This window comes from Aethalodelphis obliquidens, unplaced genomic scaffold (assembly GCF_003676395.1).
Source record: "Aethalodelphis obliquidens isolate GAN/ISIS:26980383/991018 unplaced genomic scaffold, ASM367639v1 scaffold14, whole genome shotgun sequence".
In the NCBI taxonomy this organism is placed as follows: Eukaryota; Metazoa; Chordata; class Mammalia; order Artiodactyla; family Delphinidae; genus Aethalodelphis; species Aethalodelphis obliquidens.
Genome location: NW_020837958.1, coordinates 9303088 through 9322261, shown reverse-complemented (window position 1 = coordinate 9322261; position 19174 = coordinate 9303088). Strand labels below are relative to the sequence as shown.

Below are 19174 nucleotides of genomic sequence, written 5' to 3'. Positions count from 1 at the left end.
ATAGTGCTTTTTGACTTCAGTGATTTTCTCTCTCCTCTTTTCAACTGAAAGTATCAAACTAGTCTGATTCAACCAAGGGTTCTTCTTACTAATACGAACTTTCAATCTTATATAAGAAGGTTTCTGAGCTAGCAGTTTCTGACTCTCTTTCTTTCTTGAAAGACTAATATCATCAGTGCTCAAACTCTGGACTCAAGAACTCTCTACAACTCCTAAAAATATCTGAAAAACTTAAAGTGTTTTCGGTGGGTTTATCTCTAAACGTTTACTGTATTAGCCATTTTAAATATTTTTTACTAATTTATTTAAAAATAACAATAATAAATCCATAACATATTAATGTCTAAGCACGATTTATTTGTTAAACTGTATTTTCCAAAATAAAATTGTGAGAAGAATGGGATTATTTTATACTTTAATATCTCCTTAATAAAATAGATCTCCTTAATAAAATATATATCAGCATTCAACCTGTCAAGTTTATGTAGAACATCTATCCTCACTAGATATGTAGTTAGAAAAACAAAGAGTATTTTGAATAGCTTTTTTAGATCATTGTAGATATTTTCCTTTGATACTACTTCAAAAACATGATATGTTATTTCTAAAGGTTATTTGCAATGTGGAATTTGATATCATATCAGTAACTTTTTCATACTGTTTAAAATCCATTGATGTATTCTGTCTTTTGAATGGATCATTTCTCTGTCCTTCCTTTTATAAGATCTTCCATTGGTCATTTGGAAAATATTAGTTCACTGGATTATACAGATCTTCCAAATGTAAACACAACTGATCATATGATATCAGAAACTGTATTAGTTAATATCACCAGTGATCTCATCAGAAAAATCTCTTACTACTAGCAAGTTCTTAAGATCATGGTGACAGATACAAGTTTTCCAAAATTATAATTTTTGTTTGAAAGCTCAAAAATTTTTAATAACAAGTGCTGTCAGTTTTTCCTTGACTTAATAGATGTACGTATTCACTTTTAAGAAAATATGTGCTAAATATCCGAATCTGAATGAATAAACATGTCTATTTATCATTCTGTCAAGTAAAAATGGACAATGATGGGGTTACGGAGATAGCAGTAGGTACAGCTAGTAAGAGGATAGTAATATTACTGAGAATATACTGAGTCAATGTCTGAATATGCATGTATTTACATACAAAAGCTGCTACCTTAAAAATTCTAGCAATCATAAAAACATTTTCCATTAGCTGTCTGAAAAATATTCTCATCAAATATCATGCAACATCTAGACAGATCCACTATATTCCCATAAAAAGTGAGAATAAAAAAGCATATAATGTCTTAATATTATTATGAAAATAGTTTTGACCTCATAGACAGCACACTTTTGAGAAATACTGAGCATGATTAAAGTATTAGAAATTTAGTTTATCTCCTGGAAATGTTGGAATATTTAATTTATATACATTTATTTATGAACCAATTAAAATATTCTTATTTTAAGAGGTATTTTAATCTAATTTATTAATACTTTTAAACATAGAAAAAATGTTTCACATTCATACAAGGAGATATCAAGACCCTTTCTATTTACAGATGACAGACCTACAGAAAGCTTAGAGGTTACCCTAGTCAAAGTAAACACAGAAGCATAAAAAAATCACAGTTTCATATCTCAAAGAGCCGTTCTCCTTTCCAGTGGGCAGTAAATCTCACAAATAGACTAAAATGAAATAGTCTAAAAAAACTTGATCCTTTGTCATCTCTTATCCAACAAAGAATAGATCCCATCATCCACCTGACTGAGATCATCAAATGGTCACATAAACCAGGATACAATCTTTGCTGCTTTCATAATGGAATAAATTATCAACTGTGTACAAATCAGCTTGACACATATCTGCAGTGCTCTCTTTGTTATACAGATGAGACGACGTAGTATATCCCAGGATGAGATACAGATTAATAAGTCCCTGGGCATTTTTATGGAAAAGGCATGGACATGACCATGAGTTAGGCAAGATACAAACAAAATAACACACTCAATAAGAAAAAAAAGAAACCAAAAAAATCAAGATTACAAGAAAGAACACAAACTTAGAGAAATAGAGTCAGTGAAAGTAAGGTCCTAGTGTTACCTGAGAATCATTTCAGGGGCTATGAAAAGATTTGCCTGAGTCCATGAAGTGTGCTTTTCAGACAAGACGATTTAATTGTCTCTGGCAGGTGAGTCCTTTGAACTTTTGGTGCGTTCTCCAAAACTGTCAAAATACAATTTATAAACACTTTAAAATGTGACTATATGTCAGACTTAGGCAGCTTACTAATTAATAAGCATGTTCAAATGATATTTTTAGGAACAGAGTATTTATAATCCACTTGGGAAGATAGTACAAAATATGTGTACTAGATCAAACTGGTTAATAGCTTAGGGCAATAAAATTGTAATCTTTAGAGTTCTATTTTCTACCAGAAAGTTATTATTTTCACTAGACAGGTATACAAGTTAACATGTTACTTCTGTAGTCTAAGCCCTTAACAGCAAATAGTCAAATCAAATAAAGTAAACTCTCCTAAAAAATTAAGTGATTATTGGGTGCTTTAAACAATTAGTAAGGTATTTAAAGGTCATGCTCTTCACATTGTCCTTACTCCCCAAATTTAAATAATTTATCATGCTTTATAATTTGCATATATTTGCAATAAATAGTATATTATACATGTTTTGTCTCTAAAATATTATTTACATACCCATTTAAACTGGAATATGGAAAATACCTTTCTAACCTTTTGGGTCCAGGCTAGTGAAAGTTTAAATGACAATGTATCCAGTCTTTGTTTCCTTCACATTTCACAGAACCAATTCAAGTGTAGTTCTCAGCGTGGAGCTAGTTGAAATACTGAGTTCAGACCAACTAACCCTGGGATTCAATAACAAAAGAAAAGATACAACTTAAAAGCCTTTGGCAAAAAACAGAACAATTATCTTGTAACTATTGGGTATCAAATGAGAGAACTTAAAAACAAGAATGATAAAAATGTGCTTATAGCTTTCTATCGTCTTTTTGAAGTCACTTATGGAAGTTCAGAAATCATCAGCCCCATAGTTTTAAGCCCTCATAACCCAAGATGCAATTGTATTAATAATTAAAGCTTCTGACAGCTATAGAAAGTAATATACAACCCTACTTGCTTGACTGAGTGGTAAATGATTTATTATAAATGATGAGTATTCTATTTTTCTTTCCTGATTGGCTTAAGTCCAGGAAATGAAAATGTTAGTTATTGACATGTGAAGAAATGAAATCAGTATGCTGAAGTGATTCCATTCCAGTACTATAAATATAACTAGTGTTGCTTTAATGTGTTCTAAAGCTAAGACAAAAGCCACCTCTGACAGTTCCATTTATTATCTTAACATGGAATATTCTGCAATCGAATTTATAGTGCCCTGCCACTAATAATAACCAATGAGACATTTGACTAGTAGTTCCTCAAATAAAATCTTGAGTATAATCTTCAAACTTAAAGTCTGCAGATTCCTCAAATTCTGCCCTTTCCTCAAGTTCTGTATTTCATCTTATGCTAAGATCGAAGGCAGAAAATTGTCTCTAAATTTCTCTGCAGCTGTGAAATTTTATTCTAGAGACAGAACACCAAGGGAAAACCACCCTTCCTTTCACAGTGTTATCCCTAAATTGGCTTCAATTCAACTTAAATAAAAACATTGTATATATGAAACATTATAGATTACTTGGGGGAAAACTAAAGGAAAATATGTCTGAATACTAAGGGAAAAAAATCTTTCAAAAAAACCCAAAACTTTTAGAAGAGACTACTCACATACTCAGCTCACATACAAACTAGCATGCCTGACCTGAAGTATGTCCTCTTCTATGTTTGAGAAAGAGGACTTGATTGAAATTAAAAAACAAACAAACAAAGAAAAAAACACCTTTCTTTTCTCGGGGTATGGCTTGGCTGTATAACTTCTATCAACCTCTCTGCATCCTTCATTCCATCACCCACATCAGCAGGGTAAACTAGGACACAATTACATTTTCATGGCCAAGAATAGCCAAGGTATTTTTCAAGAAGAACAAAGTGAGCCAGTACAAGATATTGATTTCTATTATAGAATTATAATTTTCAAAAGAGTGTGGTAATTTAACAAGAATACACAAATTGACCAATGGAACACAATAAAGATGCATACGTACATGGTAAACTAATTCATGAACAGGTGACACCACAGTACAATGGAGAAAGGGTAGAATTTTAAATAAAGGGTGCTACTATTTACAATAGCCAGGTCATGGAAGCAACCTAAATGCCCATCGACAGACAAATGGATAAAGAAGATGTGGTACGTATATACAATGGACTATTAGCCAAAAAAAGGAAAAAAATTGGGTCATTTGTAGAGACATGGATGGATCTAGAGACTGTCATACAGAGTGAAATAAGTCAGAAAGAGAAAAACAAATATCATATATTAACACATACATGTGGCACCTAGAAAAATGGTACAGATGAACCAGTTTGCAGGGCAGAAATAGAGACACAGATGTAGAGAATAAATGTATGGACACTAAGGGGGGAAAGTGGCGTGGGGGAGGTGTGTGTGATGAATTGGGAGATTGGGATTGACATATATACACTCATATGTATAAAATAGATAACAAATAAGAACCTGCTTTATAAATAAATAAATAAATAAATTAAATAAAATTCAAAAAAATAAAATGAAGGGTGCTAGGTAAGTTGATTCCATACAGGAAATAAAGGAACTTTGTTCTTCTTATGACAACAAAAATTCAATGCCAGATATGCTGCTGACATTGTTATGGAAGGTAAATTAATACAGACTTTTGAAGAAAACATAGAGAATGCCTCCTGAACTTGGATTAGGCGTAGCCATCTCATGCTCAATTTTTAAAAATACTTTTAAAAAAGGAAATAAAAAATAAATAGCAATGTATGAAGAAGATTAAGGACATTTTTCCATCAATAGATGGGTCATAAGAATGAAGAGGCAATACATAGAATGGAATAAGATATTTGTAGCACATATATTTGATAAATATCTAGTTCTCAAAAAATAGCAAAAGAAAATTTTACAAGTTGATTAAAATCAGTAGAAAAAAGCAAACTTGAAGAGTTACTTTATAAAAAAGGATGTGCATAAATGGCCAAAAAGCAAATGAAAAGTGTCCCACTTCATTTGTTATCAGGGAAATGTAAATTTAAACTACAATAAAATTTCACTGAATACCCAAGGGACATTCTAAAACGTAAAAGGGATCATAGCAACAGGTATCAAGGAATTGGAGTAATAGGGAATCTCATTATACACTGCTGGTGGGTATATAAGTTGTTAGCAAACTCTTTAGAAAATTACTTGGTAGTACAAAACTACACTGAACATAATCTATTACCCACCGACTCCATTTCTGGGCGTGTAACTAACAGAAATGTGCACACCAAAAGACATATATTAGTGTGTTTATAGCAGCACTATTCATAAGTTACCCTAAAATTGAAACAACGCAAATCCCAATCAAGAGTTGAATGAATAAAATACGATATGGTCAAACAATGGAATGCTCTACAGAAATGAGAATGAATGATTTACACCTACTTGCAACAACATGGATGAATCTCAGATATATTATTTTGAGCCAAAGAAGCCAGATACCAAAAGTATATGATTCTATTGATGTACAGTTTAAAACAGGCAAAATGAATCTATAATATTAAAAATCAGAATAGTGATTACCCTGGGGGAGAAATGAATAGATGATTACATGTTAGATTTTTCTAGGATGCTGCTAGGATGTTCTGTTCCTACAAGCCAGTGCTGGTTACAGGTGTAGTTAAATTTATAAATTAATCCCCCCATTTCTGATTTGTGTATTTTTCTGCATATATATTATACTTCCACAAAAATGTCAAAAAAGGAGAAAAAATATCTTTAACGTTTTTTCAAAATCTTTCACCAATGCATTTCCCCAAATTGCAACGCTCAATCTAGGAATAATATCATTTAAAAAAATTTTATTAATTTTATTTTTTGCTGTGTTGGGTCTTTGTTGCTGTGTGCGGGCTTTCTCTAGTTGCGGCGAGCAGGGGCTACTCTTTGTTGCGGTGCGTAGGCTTCTCATTGCGGTGGCTTCTCTTGTTGCAGAGCACAGGCTCTAGGCGCTCAGGCTTCAGTAGTTGTGGCTCGCGGGCTCTAGAATGCAAGCTCAGTAGTTGTGGTGCACGGGCTTAGTTGCTCTGCAGCATGTGGTATCTTCCGGACCAGGGCTAGAACCCATGTCCCCTGCATTGGTAGGCAGATTCTTAACCACTGTGCCACCAGGGAAGCCCTATCATTTTTAATATGGTGTGTTAAAGGGGCAAAGTAATTTCAGCAAAAGAGTTGATTCAGACTAGGCTATGCCACACACACACACACACACACACACACACACACACACACACACACACACACACACACACACACACACACCAGAGACGCACACTCACATATATCTTCTAAGGAAATAAAATTATTCTCAGATTCAATAAGGTCTAAATCCATATTAATAAAGAATGATTGTTTTCCTAAAGCAATAATTGGTAGAAATATGACATGCCAGAAATGAAAAAAACTCCTTTATATTATTATGAGAAGCAATTTCAACCTTATTTATAGCTATATCTGGTTTTTCCAAACTCTATCCAGAGACATAATTGTTCATTAAAAATTGTCCTGTTATTGTGATTTCTCCCCCAAAACACCATTTATTTATCTTCATTCAGACTATACAAGAAACCTGCTAAAGAAGCTAAAGAGTTTTCAGTGTTTTACTAACTCAAGATGGAAATGATTGGGCAGTGTGACACACACTGCTCCCAAGTAAGTGCTGGCATTTATGACTAACTTCCCCGTAGCACCTCTCATCCAATTTAAGAGGAGTTAAATCTCCTATGTTCTCCGAGTCAGGAGAAACCTACAACTGTTGTTGAATATTTTTGGCATGTAAGAATTAAATGTTATCTTAAAGAGAGCATTACAAACTAATGGAAAAATATTTTTTTTAAAATACAGTTTTTAGAAAAGTGGTTGGAAAAAATTAAGTTTGGATCTTTACATCATAGAACAACTAAACTATATGCCGCCCAATAAATTTAGAAGTTATGTGTAAAAATGAACAGTCTTAAAACACCAAAAACAGTACAAACAAAATGTAAAATGATGATGTTCTAAGGGAAAATAATCAGAGGTGAATAAGGTGACATATTAAGTACACATTTTATAGATATTTTAAACCCTGAATAGTCACAGATAACATTAAAAGATTAAAAAATAAACTTGTAAATTTTGTAATAAGTATGATCGAAGTTAATTTTTAATATGCAAAAATGTCATAAATCTAAATTTATTAACATATACAGCAATAAAAATAGAAATAGATGTGAAAGAATGGGTACAATTTTTTAAAGAAGTGTTTTACTTTAATATTGATATAATTACTTAATTTAAAATAACTAAATTCTATTTGCTGCCAAAATTTTTTTAGGACTAGTACTTTGTGAGAGTGGGTATGGTGTGACCAGAAATTATTACTGCTGATGAAAGATAAAATTGTGGTGCAGGTCTGGAAATGATTTTGGAAGTCTATATAGAGAGGACAAAAGTATTTTTCTATCCTTTGGGCCAGAATTAAATTCCTCAAAACTTCATTCATAGGTGTGGCAATTTAGGAGAGAATATGTATTATAGAATTGTTTACAGGGGAAAAAAAGAACTAACCTACAAATTAATAGATGAGATTGTTCAGTAATTTATGTTACTCATATGTTATAGAATGTTATTCATCAAATACTTTATACTTTTGAAGAATATTTAATATAGCCTAATGCTATGCTAAAAGCAAGTATTGAGTTAAAAAATATACAATAATGTATTTGCAGGATAGTAGTTTAATGCCAATTTTATAAATATATATCTATTTCTACCTTCATTATTTTTTATCCATCTATTTATTAATCATCTGAGTAGTGAAAAACTTTTCAGCATAACAAAATATTAAACTTTGGATATTGGAATTATCAATAATTTAATCTCCTTTTTATATTCTTATATTGTCCAACATTTCTCAGGGAACACTTTTAAAATCACAATAAACTGTTGAAAATAAATGGCCTCATTCCTCTTAAGTTTTTTCACCTTTGCTTTTCTTATCTTACTGTAGTTGTACAATGTACATGTACAATGTATATTTGTACAATGTAGCCAGTTGTACAATGTACATGTACAATGCATATTTGTACAATGTAGCCAGCACAGAATAGCACATCATGTATAAAAGGAAATTATTTTGTTATTCATTAATTCACCCACTAGATCATATTGGACTACTCCTCCTTATATTCCACAAATAATCATGTATTTAAACTACTAAAATTTCATCAAAAGTCTTTACTATTTCCAACCTCTCTGCAACTGATAAATCAGTTTCTCAAAGAATATAGTTTTTCTGCTGATTTCTGTTTCCAAGATCTTAAAACTTAACAATTAGAGCTAAATTACATATAACCACACAAATCTGCATCTTCTCAAAAGTAGTTGAGGTAAACAAATTAAATAGTTCTTAGTAATTGAATATAATCTATCAAAATTATGGCAGACAATGAAACTTTTTTACATATTTCCAATCTAGAAATTTATTTTAAGTGGCATCTGATTTCCTTTCCTTTCCTTTCCTTTCTCCAAGTCAAAAATGAAGTCTACTTTACTGTAATATAACCGGTAATCTGAAATAAATGCCATACTTTTTTCATAAGTCAAAACCTGTGTACATTACCTTCATGAACTTCAGACTCATCAACATCAGCATCAGAAAGGAATACAGGATTCCAAATTAGTATTTCAATGTCTCTTTGTTAATGTGAAAATCATTTACTGAAGCCTAGCCAATCAAAACAAAAAGAAATTGGATGTACACCAGGATTGAGGATTTCTGCCAATGTTTCCTTTATGTAAATAGCACCAGAAAAAGAAACAGACAAAAATATCTCCAGAATCTGCTTAGACTTTCAAATCAAGGGTCACCTGGAAATGTTTTCTCACATAGATGATTGCCAAAATTTGTATACTTATTAGAGAACTTTTCAAACAACTAGATTTCTTATTGCCTATGAACTCAGAGGGCCTCTGTGGGGTTTGCAGTGGTACGGAGCTGGACTCACATCTCTGAGTTGCCATATTCCACCTATATGACCCTAAGCCTACAATGTCCTCTCTGTCAAGAATGACCTTCCTCTTCCTTTCTGCTTAGAGAATCATCTCATTTTTCAAAACTCGGAAAAAAAGAAAAGATAGCATACTTCCAGGAACTTTTGGTGTCATTGAAGGCAGAATCTCTCTACATTGAAAATTAGAAATAACTATGAACAAGCAAATGGTAAACTGATCCATACGGGATGAAACTACATAAAGTTGAGTTTGGAGATATTAAGAAAGTTACTATACAAATGAAAAATGAATTTTAATATTTAGTTTTGGCATAAGATAAAATAGCTAGCATTTTATTTTTATATACAAAAATAAAAATAAAGTTATGGCAAAATTAAAATTCCAAAGTAATCAAATACTGCCTTTTACATATGTCTTTTGCAAATGGTAGGCACACAGCAGGAAAAAACAGCACTGAGTGAATGGAAACATGTAATATGATAAAAGAAAAAATGAGAGGATATGAGAAATGATGTAAGAAATTACAATTAATCATGGTTTCACCAGCCTCAGAGAGACGATTTTGAAATGCAGGCTTTCACTTGACAGTAGCCCTTTTCCTCTCTGAGGGGGGGGCCTACAGAAACCCACTGAAGTTTAAGACATCATCTGAGGGTGAGAAGGACCTTTTATTCCTTATTATTATTTTACCTTCACTTCTCACCACCCTCACATATGTACCAGCAGGAGGAGGAGGATACTCTGCGAGGTTTCCAGCAGCCATGTGTACTTTGTGGCAGATATAGAGGGATTATCAAAGGACACTTGCTAAATTCACATAGTATTATGTATTATGAAAACCACAATAGAATAATGATAATTATAATTGATTTAATTTTTTATTTAATTTTGCTAAGATTCCTTTTTGTGGCCACATTTAAAACAAAGATGTGTTCATAGGTGACACATGATAGAAAATGTGCTTTATTTAAAACTGAGCCGGATAAGCACACTGGGTTTGCATTTATCACCTAAAATGGCACCCCAACGTGGTAAGATGTAAACACAGATTTCAATTCACTGGGCTCCTTAAATATGCATAAAATGTGAACTGCTCTGTATAGGTGCACTTCCTTACTGAAAAGAATCACATTTGGTGGTAAACTAGGAAGTCAAAATGCAATGATTAAAAGTTTATATAATTAAGACAGAAAAAAGATGAAGACGATGGGGACAAGGGATATTTCTTATTTATCTCATTCGAAGCAGCAAGCAAAGAATCAGGAAAAATGTGGCACTAAATAAATCCATCATGGCTTTAATCATTTAACAAATATTACATTTCTACTATGGCAGTCTTCTAAATGTGGGGGAGGGAGGGAATGGGATATAAAGGTAAGGGAATCATATTCTAGTGATAAGGATAGTGTTTGTTGAATGAATGACTATACCTACCTGGGTAAATTCAACTAAAGAAGGGGAGAAAGTTCAGATAGGCATAAAGATTTGGAAAGAATCTTTTTATTGTATGCATATTATCTATACTTTAGATTTATAGAACATTTATTTTATCAAAATTTTATATTTACAGATTATTATTTTACCTCACAACAACACTCCAAGAAGGTATTAACATAACCAGTTCATTGATGAGTAAGGCTCAAAGTAGTGAACTGTATTGCTTAAATTCCCATAACTATTAGGGGTCAAGTAGAATCTTGAACCCAGGTTCTGGTGGTTTCTTTGTTTTACTTTATGGAAGAGAGTGCATCTTCTCTACTACAGGCACACCTGAGAGATATTGTGAGTTCAATTCCAGATCACATCAATAAATTAAATCACAATAAAGTGAGTCACACAAATTTTTTTTGGCTTCGCAGTACATAAAAAGTTTGTTTACACTATACTCTAGCCTATTAAGTGTTCAATAGCATTATGTCTAAAAAAACAATGTACATACCCTAATTAAAAAAATAGTTTAGGGCTTCCCTGGTGGCGCAGTGGTTGAGAGTCTGCCTGCCGATGCAGGGGACACGGACTCGTGCCCCGGTCTGGGAGGATCCCACATGCCGCGGAGCGGCTGGGCCCGTGAGCCATGGCCGCTGAGCCTGCGCATCCGGAGCCTGTGCTCCGCAACGGGAGAGGCCACAGCAGTGAGGGGCCCGCATACTGAAAAAAAAAAAAAAAAAAAAAAAAACCTTTATTGCTAAAATATGCTAACCATCCTCTGAGCCTTTAGCGAAGTCCTAATCTTTTGCTGATGGAGGTTCTTGTCTTAACATTGATGGCTGCTGACAGATTAGGTGGTGGTTGCTGAAGCTGGGGTATCTGTGGCAATTTCTTTAAATAAGACAACAATGACGTTTGCCCCATTGATGGACTCTTCCTTTTATGAAAGATTCCTCTGTAGCTCACAGTGCTGTTTGATAACATTTTACACCCAGCTGAATTTCTTTCAAAATCAGAGTCAATCCTCTTAAATCTTGCTGCTGCTTTATCAAATAAGTTAACATCATATTCTAAATCCTTTCTCGTCATTTAAGCAATCTTCAAGCATCTCCACCAGAAGTAGCTACCATCCCAAGAAAACACTTTCTTTCTCATCTATGAGAAGCAATTCCTCATCTGTTCAATTTTTAACATGAAATTGCAGGTATTCAGTCACATCTTCAGGCTCCACTTCTAATTCTAGTTCTTTCCACCACATCTACAGTTACTTTCTCCACTGAAAACTTGAATCCCTTAAAGTCATCCATGAGGATTGCAATCAACCTCTTCCAAACTCCTGCTAATATTGATATTTTAGCCTCTTCCCAGGAATCATAAATATTCATAATGGCATCTGGAATGATGAATCCTTTCCATAAGGTTTTCAATTTACTTTGCCAAGGTCCATCAGAAGAATTGCCATTTATAGGTTATAGCCTTGTGAAATGTATTTCTTAAATAAGACCTGAAAGTCAAAATTACTCCTTGTCCCATGGGCTGCAGAATGGATGTTGTGTTAACAGGCATGACAGCAGCATTAATCTCCTTGTACATATCCATCAAAGATCTTGGGTGACCAGGTGCATTGTCAGTGAGAAGTCATATTTAGAAAGGAATCTTTTCTGAGCAGTAGGTCTGCGCAGTGGGCTTAAATGATGTTGTGAACAGATGTACCATCATCTAGACTTTGTTGTTCCATTTCTAAAGCACAGGCAGAATAGATTTAGCACCATTTTTAAGGGCCCTGGGATTTGGGGGATGGTAAATGAGACCTGGCTTTGGCTTTAAGTCACCAGATGCATTAGCACTTAGACAGGCTGAGAGTCAGCCTGTCTGTCCTTTAAAACTTTGAAGCCAGGCATTGACTTCTCCTCTCTACCTATGAAAGTCCTAGATGGCATCTTCTTCCAACATAAGGTTGTTTCATCTACATTGAAAATCTGTTGTTTAGTATATCCACCTACATTAATTATCTGAGCTAGATCTTCTGGATAACTTGCTGCAGTTCTATGTGAACACTCATGGTTTCACCTTACACTTTTATGTTACAGAGATGGCTTCTTTCCTTAACCCTCATGAACCAACCTCTGCTGGCTTCAAATCTTTTTTCTGCAGCTTCCTTACCTCTCTCAGTCTTAACAGAATTGAAATGAGTTAGCGCCTTGTTTTGGATTAGGCTTTGGCTCTAGGGAATATTGTGTATGATTTGGTGTATCCAAACCACTAATACTTTCTCCATAACTAGAAATAAGTCTGTTTTGTTTTCTTAACATTTGTGTGTTCACTGGAGCAGCACTTATAATTTCCTTCAAGAACTTTTCCTTCACATTCACGACCTGGCTAACTGGTGCAAGAGGCCCAGACTTTGGCCTATGTCAGCTTTCAACATGCCTTCCTGTTAATAGTAACATCAATGATCACGGATCACAGTTCACCATAACAAATATAATGAAAAAGTTTGAAATATTGTGAGAATCACCAAAATATAACACAGAGATTTGAAGTGAGCAAATACTTCTAGAAAATATGGCACTGATAGTCTAGCTTGAAGAAATGTTGCCACAAATCTTCAATTTTTAAACAACGTTCTATCTGTGAAGTGCAATAAAACAAAGCACAATAAGTTGAGGTGTGCTCTTACCTTCATGGAACCTGTCAGGGTTGTATTCCCATTAAGTCTCTTCCTGTGAAAACTAATCCAGTGAAAAGAATATTGTACCTGCATTTGAAAAATCTCAGGCTCTATCTGGTATTGCTGTGGACAAGCAGCTTGCCTGTGGTCATGCGTGCTCATGTACAGTTTCTTCATTTCTGAGGAGACTTCTACAAAGCTTCTATCCCACTACAATCAATGGTCCGTTGTCTAGTGTAGATTTTATTCCAGTTTTTCTTGTTGTCTGTTTATTAGTGCTCCTTGCGGTATTCTGCTTGTCACCCACTTTTCCCAAAGTCTTGAAGAGGAGTTCCTTAGGATCAAGGCCTTGTCTGGAACTCCTGGTCTCACTGTTTCCTCGATAGGACTCAAAATTCTTCCAACTAGTGCCATTGGAGAGGTTACTATAGGGCAAGTCACACTTTATTTACTGTTCTCTATCTTTATTTTCCATGACACTATTATATAAAACATACAGGTATATAAGACTTAATTAAAGCCTTGAGAAAATGAAATGTAATTACAGTGTAGGAGGAGAAAACTTAGATATATGTGCCACATAATAATTTTCTTACAGAATAAGGGTACTTATTCAAGAGGTTAAGCTTTAAGGAGGCAGGCAGGGAAGAAGGTCCCTTTATAGAGAAAGACTATTTTCATCCTAATTTCTTTCATTCAGATTTTTTTCTCTCTTCAAAAATTGATCTAACCTCTGCTATTTTGCTAACCCCCTCTACCTACAAAATTTCATCTGATGCCAAGCTCCATATTCCTCCTTTTTTTAATCAGGAGAGATTAACACACTATGGGTGTGTCAGGACAGCTTCAGTAGGATAATCAGGGCTTTCTATTTGAGAGAAACGTATATTAATTACATTCTGAGAAGTACAGGAAATATCTATTCTTCCCTGACCGGATGACGAGAAATGATATAATTCATCTCTGCATATAGTAAATTTAGATTTAGGACTCTTTGACTTCACCCCCTTATGCAGTATTATTTGTAATCTTAATACCACACGGTCATCACCAACTTGTACTTTCCATGGAAATGTGCTTTTTTAGTTGATCTTAGAGTCCACAGGGCCAATTTTATAACTTTCAAACAGGATGCAAGTCCCTTCTCCTTCTGGTCTTCCTTTGGGAATTTCCAAGACAGATACTTTGTCAAAGTACTTACTTCTCTGCTGTCCTAACACTCCATTAACTGCTTTTCACCTTTATCAACAGTTGTTTTGGTCATTAGCATTTGAATTGCAACAAGTTCATGCCAGTACTCATCATCACCTAAACTCTTGTTCAATTTTTCCTAAAAATCATTGTCTGCACTTCTCCTGATTGTCTGTTGCAAGTTCTCAAGCAGCTCAGTTGGTGGTACTCAGTCTACCCACAGTGCACTTCAAGGCATGTATTGTACTCTTCCAGCATCAAGTATTTACAGAGGGTGACTACCTGACTCCTGTTCTCCAGTGTTCCTTTTTTTTCCCCAGGTAGTATGGCAATTTCTCCCTTATTTTCAGTTGTACCCACAACATAGTGGTATAGGTCCAAATATCAATACATTTGGAACTTCCACACTTAGCTCCTTGGTGGCAGGAAACCCCTATCATATTCATTTGGATTGCTGTTAATAAAGGGATTTTCTTTTTACCTTTGATCATCCCAACCTCTGCTTTGAACTTAAGGGATGGGAAATGAGTCAGATAATGCTCAGGATATCTTTATTTTGTGCCAGGGATCACTATTCTCTTATTATACTGTTGTGAAAATGTAAACCAAAATATATGAATTAATCAAAAAGATGGGTGGGATGGACTGAAGGCCACCAGATGTAAACCAAAGGAAATGTCTTCAGTTTGACTTGTTTTCAATTGATTAAAAGTCTTAAATTGAGTAAGGCTCTAGATTAACTGTGTTTTTTTGTTTTGTTTTGTTTGTTTGTTTATACTGCAGATTCTTTTTTTTTTTTTTTTTTTTTTTTTTGCAGTATGCGGGACTCTCACTGTTGTGGCCTCTCCCGTTGCAGAACACAGACTCTGGACGTGCAGGCTCAGGGGCCATGGCTCACGGGCCCAGCCACTCTGCGGCATAAGGGATCTTCCCAGACCGGGACACGAACCCGCGTCCCCTGCATTGGCAGGCGGATTCTCAACCACTGTGCCACCAGGGAAGCCCTGCAGATTCTTATTAGTCATCAATTTTATACACATCAGTGTATACATATCAATCCCAATTGCCCAATTCAGAACACCACCATCCCCACCCCACCGTGGTTTTCCCCACTTGGTGTCCATACATTAGTTCTCTACATCTCTGTCTCAACTTCTGCCCTGCAAACCGGTTCATATGTACCATTTTTCTAGGTTCCACATATATGCGTTAATATACAATATTTGTTTTTCTCTTTCTGACTTACTTCACTCTGTATGACAGTCTCTAGATCCATCCACGTCTCAACAAATGACTCAATTTCATTCCTTTTTAAGGCTGAGTAATATTCCATTGTATATATGTACCACATCTTCTTTATCCATTCATCTGTTGATGGGCATTTAGGTTGCTTCCATGACCTGGCTATTGTAAATAGTGTTGCAATGAACATTGGAGTGCATGTGTCTTATTGAATTATGGTTTTCTGTGGGTATATGCCCAGTAGTGGGATTGCTAGATCATATGGTAATTCTATTTTTAGTTTTTTAAGGAACCTCCATACTGTTCTCCATAGTGGCTCTATCAATTTACATTCCCACCAACAGTGCAAGAGGGTCCCCTTTTCTCCACACCCTCTCCAGCATTTGTTGTTTGTAGATTTTCTGATGATGCCCATTCTAACCAGTGTGAGGTGATACTTCATTGTAGTTTTGATTTGCATTTCTCTAATAATTAGTGATGTTGAGCAGCTTTTCATGTGCTTCCTGGTCATCTGTATGTCTTCTTTGGAGAAATATCTATTTAGGTCTTCTGCCTATTTTTGCATTGGGTCGTTTGTTTCTTTAATATTGAGCTGCATGAGCTGTTTATATTTTGGAGATTAATCCTTTGTCCATTGATTCATTTGCAAATATTTTCTCCCATTCTGAGGGTTGTCTTTTCATCTTGTTTATACTTTCCTTTGCTGTGCAAAAGCTTTTAAGTTTCATTAGGTCCCATTTGTTTATTGTTGTTATTTCCATTACTCTAGGAGGTGGATCAGGAAAGATCTTGCTGTGATTTATGTCAAAGAGTGTTCTTCCTATGTTTTCCTCTAAGAGTTTTATGATGTCTGGTCTTACATTTAGGTCTCGAATCCATTTTGAGTTTATTTTTGTGTATGGTGTTAGGGAGTGTTCTAATTTTATTCTTTTACATGTAGCTGTCCAGTTTTGCCAGCACCACTTATTGAAGAGACTGTCTTTTCTCCATTGTATATCTTTGCCTCCTTTGTCACAGATTAGTTGACCATAGGTGCGTGGGTTTATCTCTGGGCTTTTTATCTTATTCCATTGATCTATGTTTCTGTTTTTGTGCCAGTACCATATTGTCTTGATTACTATAACTTTGTAGTATAGTCTGAAGTCAGGGAGTCTGACTCCTCCAGCTCCGTTTTTTTCCCTCAAGACTGCTTTGGCTATTCGGGGTCTTTTGTGTCTCCATAAAATTTTAAGATGATTTGTTCTTGTTCTGTAAATAATGCCATTGGTAATTTGATAGGGATTGCATTGAATCTGTAGATTGCTATGGGTAGTATAGTCATTTTCACAATGTTGATTCTTCCAATCCAAGAACATGGTATACCTCTCCATCTGTTGGTATCATCTTTAATTTCTTTCATCAGTGTCTTGTAGTTTTCTGCATACAGGTCTTTTGTCTCCCTAGGTAGGTTTATTCCTAGGTATTTTATTTTTTTAATCTAGAAGAGGTGCCAATTTTTGTTCAGTAAAACAGATAACCACAAGGTTATCTTTTAAAAAAAATCTTTATTTTATATTAGAGTATAGTTGATTTACAATGTTGTATTAGTTTTGGGTGTACGGCAAAGTGATTCAGTTACACATATACATATAGCTATTCTTTTTCAAATTCTTTTCCCATTAAGTTATTACAGAATATTGAGTAGAGTTCCCTGTGATATATAGTAGGTCCTTGTTGATTATCTATTTTCTATATAGCAGTGTGTACACAGTTATATTTTATTGCTCTGTGAGATATTAACAAGTTTTGTATGTAACTAGGCAATCTTATTCTAACATTACTTTCTTAAATTTACTACCAATACTCTAGTTTCTTAAGTGTTGTGTGGACAAGTTTTAACATCTTCCCAGTTTCCTCATTAATTAATGAGTTAAATAAAATCTATGACGAAAGTTGTTTCTTGGGCTTCCCTGGTGGCACAGTGGTTGAGAGTCCGCCTGCCAATGCAGGGGACACGGGTTCATGCCCCGGTCCGGGAAGATTCCACATGCCACGGAGCAGCTGGGCCCGTGAGCCATGGCCGCTGAGCCTGCGCGTCCGGAGCCTGTGCTCCGCAATGGGAGAGGCTACAACAGTGAGAATCCCGTGTACCGCAAAAAATAAATAAATAAATAAATAAATAAATACGTTGTTTTTCAATGAGCCTGAAAGTCATGATTTTACCTTTTAAAAAATTTAACTTTAAACATTCTGCTCCCACCAGTGGATTTCCATTTAGGATATTCTGGTTCATCCTTGTGTGACTTCGCTTGACTCTGCCATTCGGATTTCCAGTAGTACTGATGCAACGGATGATTCTACATTTAATAGGTCTTACAAATTTCCTGTTTTTAAAAAAAGTTTTAATTATGTATTTATTTTTTGCTGCATTGGGTCCTTGTCGCTGCACAAGGGCTTTCTCTAGTTGAGGAGAGTAGGGGCCACTCTTCATTGTGGTGCACGGGTTTCTCATTGTGGTGGCTTCTCTTGTTGCAGAGCACGGGCTCTTGTTCACGGGCTTCAGTAGTTTTGGTGTGTGGGCTCAGTAGTTGTGGCTCCTGGGCTCTAGAGTGCAGGCTCAGTAATTGTGGTGCACAAGCTTAGCTGCTCTGCAGCATGTGGGATCTTCCCAGACCAGTGATTGAACCTGTGACCCCTGCATTGGCAGGTGGATTCTTAACCACTGCGCTACCAGGAAAGTCCACAAATTTCCTTTTAATTCACCTTTTAGAGTCATTCAACTGATGCTATTACACTTCCCAGGCCTCTGACCCACCAATTTTGATTTTTAATCAGATGAAAAAATTCAATTAAAAATAGCTTCTGATTTAAACCTTCATGAAAATATACATAAAAGATAATTTAATTTTGTGAGGCTCATATGCCTTTTTATAATAGAAGTCCAATCACATATTTGGAATACAAAGTTAGTCTCGTCAGCTCAAAGATTTTAAGAGAAAAGTTTACTGATCTGGATTATTGACCCAAAGTTTCCAAATTAATGAAGATTACTCTATGGAACTTTAAGTTTGGAGCCAAGAGCCAGGAGAAGCAGCCATTTGAACAGATTTGTACTGGAGATACAGTGTATTTAAACTTTCATTTTAGAATCTTTGATTACACAGTCACTGGGTGTTATGTATATATATCAGCATTCAGTGCAAGTTTTTATATCAGGAAAACCAAAATAAGTACACAGCAGAAACTAATTTATTCTGATTATCATTACACTTGAAATTCTAAAGCTCCTGCTCCAATAACATATGGATCCTTGTTACTGTAATTTTGTCATGTTTAAGAGAGAAAATTTCATGTAATGGGCTGAATCTCATCCATAATACCATGAATCTCTGATGTCTGAAAGTAGAAAAGTAAATGATGTGATGACATTGAGGCC

General features: G+C 34.9%; 1 pseudogene; it reads left to right on the top strand.

The window, feature by feature from the left end:
* The first annotated feature begins 2161 nt into the window (after positions 1–2161).
* On the top strand, positions 2162–19131 carry LOC113625155 (AP-5 complex subunit mu-1 pseudogene; annotated as a pseudogene).
* The last annotated feature ends 43 nt before the right edge of the window (positions 19132–19174 follow it).